The sequence below is a fragment of the Electrophorus electricus genome, chromosome 14 (assembly GCF_013358815.1).
Source record: "Electrophorus electricus isolate fEleEle1 chromosome 14, fEleEle1.pri, whole genome shotgun sequence".
Taxonomy (NCBI): domain Eukaryota; kingdom Metazoa; phylum Chordata; class Actinopteri; order Gymnotiformes; family Gymnotidae; genus Electrophorus; species Electrophorus electricus.
Window position 1 is genome coordinate 1,681,502 of NC_049548.1, and position 2,744 is coordinate 1,684,245.

The following is a 2,744-nucleotide window of genomic DNA, read 5'->3' on the forward strand; positions in this document are numbered from 1 at the left end:
GAAAGCCTCGCTGATAAAAGTTATGCATTCTTCAACTTATACAGGTCACAGTTGTCATGGGAAATCGGTGCTGACAAATGTGCACAAAACAGCCTTCCTCTAGTAGAGTGGCCAAAGGTTTCATTCATTTGATGACAGTGGTGCTCAATTGGGGGCCACAGTACTGCAACTTTTATTATCTTTACTTCTCTAACAAGTAATCTTACACTCAAGATAGGACTTTTACTTTGTCAGAGTTGACCCACGTGCAACAAAGTGGGACCGGTGGTGTGGCACTCTATGAATCTTGATTGACAAAAGTATGTTACGTAGGACACTGAGTTCCACCTGATTCTCAGCAGTTGGAACTCATCACACCAAAGAATCATCTGCTGCACTGGGAGAATTTGGAAAAAGTACCTGAATGTGAACGTTATAGATTCTTCAACTGATTCAGAATGAAATGAAAACACAGAAGAACAAGTGGCAACTCATGCTAAATGTTGGCAAAAGTACTCTGCCAACCAGTTTCTTGGGTAACCAGTATCAAAAATAAGGCAAGGAAAGCTTGCATCAGGTAGTGTGACAGAGCAATCCAAGGTGTTGGATTAAGGCTCTAGTTCTTTCAGGGGGATGGGTTCAAGGCCGACTGCTGCCAGTAAACACTAAACTTTTGAGAAACCACTGAAGCACTCGCGCGCACACACAGCTACTTTGAGCAAAAACGTTGGTCCATATATGGAAAGATTCAATAGGAGGACTCATATGACTGTAGCAGAGAGCCATGCCAAGATCCTTGTCTAACATTACCTTTATTTGCAACAATCAATTCAAGATTGGGCAAAGGACTTGACCAGGATGTGTGAAAGTACAGACTCCTTCTTTCACAAATATGTTGAAAAGCCTCTGCTTTCGGGTAGCGTGGCCGAGTGGTCTAAGGCGCTGGATTTAGGCTCCAGTCTCTGTGGAGGCGTGGGTTCAAATCCCACCGCTGCCACTTTGTGTTTTAAAAAGACCGTTGCTTAGTCATGAACCTTGTCTACAGTGTCTCTCGAAAGATTCCTCGTCCCAATAGAGATTGATGAAGCAACCCCAAATGCTGCTGTTGATGCCTGAGTGCTTGGAAAGACTTTGGTTTCAGCACTCAAATGTGGCCTCATACACTGCCATGAAACCCTTGCTGCAAAAGCAGCATTTACATAGAGCACTTTGTTGAAACCCAGCTGATAAAAGTTCTGGATTCTTCATCTTTTTCAGTTCATCATCCATACATAGGCCATGGACTTATCACATACAGTGATGCTAAGTTGTTGGAACGCTTAGGACTCCCAACGATACCCTTGCTATATTGGCGCTGTTTGGAACAAACATGTTTTTGAAAAGCTCTCTGACAAAAGTTAGGCATTCTTCAACTGAAACAGGTGGACAGGCGACCAAAGAAGAGAAAGTTTTGACAGAACCTACCTTTTGACAAAAGTACTTTGGCCACAGTACATAGATAGATAGATAGATAGATAGATAGATAGATAGATAGATAGATAGATAGATAGATAGATAGATAGATAGATAGATAGATAGATAGATAGATAGATAGATAGATAGATAGATAGATAGATAGATAGATAGATAATCGCTATATTTAATCCCAGAGGGAAATTGAAACATTGAAGTAGCACAAAAAACATAAATGTTATATATATATATATATATACAATATATAAAAATAAGAATGTCAAAGAATAAGAAACAACATATATTGTATATGACTTGTGCAAGTGTAAGAATGGTAAGGTGTTCGATCCTTCCGATCTTTCACTGTTTACAGTATACCAGGTAAAGTGACAGTGCATTACAACATTCACTTAGGTGTGCAGTGAATACAGAATAAAAATGACAAAAGACTGGATATTAATAATAATAATAATAATAATAAGTACAATTCTAGCACTCAATACCACTCAGTAGCATCCTTACACAAAAATAACAATTGTGCAGTGTCATCGCAGTTGGTACGAATGATCTCCTGTACTGCTCCTTACTACAGTGGAGCTGATTGAGTCTGTGACAAAAAGTGCTCTGCTGTCTAGCCAGAAGATTATGGACAGGTTTTGAAGTATTATCGAGGATAGCCTTGAGTTTGTCGTCTGTCCTCATTTTAACCACAATGTCAAAACTGTCCAGAGAGCAGCCAAGGACTAAGCCAGCCTTCTTGATCAGTTTGTTGAGCTTGTTTGTCTCTCGTCCTCTGATGCTACCTCCCCAACACACAACTGCAAAAAGTAAACTCTACTAATCCCCTTGCTGTACACAGCTTCTGAATTGCCCTTCCAGTCCAGTTTCTTGTCGAGGAAGACACCCAAGTATTTGTATGTTACCTCCTACTCAATAGGAAACCGATGTCATGGGAAACCGGTGCTGACAAAGGTGCACAAAACAGAATACCTCTAGTAGAGTGGAAAAAACTTTCCATCATTCGACGACAGTGGTCCTAACTTGGGGGCCATAGTACTGCAACTTTTAGTGTCTTTGCTGCTCTAACAAGCAACCAAAGGGCCACAGTACTTAAGCATTTAGTGTCTTTGCTACTGTGGCAATCAACAATTCACTTAAGATGCACTGTATAATCTGCAGAAAAGTGCATACAGGTGTGTCAAAGTGGGAACTGTGCTTTGGCCATCCAAGAGCAAGGTTTGGCACATGTATGCTACGTACGCCTTGGACTTATCACGTACACTGATGCTAAGTTGTTGGAACTCTTAGGACTC

At 40.7% G+C, this 2,744-nt stretch overlaps 1 non-coding gene across 1 annotated transcript; it reads left to right on the plus strand.

The window, feature by feature from the left end:
• The first annotated feature begins 894 nt into the window (after positions 1–894).
• Positions 895–976, plus strand: trnal-uag. The gene has a single exon. It is a non-coding gene; the product is annotated as a tRNA-Leu (tRNA).
• The last annotated feature ends 1,768 nt before the right edge of the window (positions 977–2,744 follow it).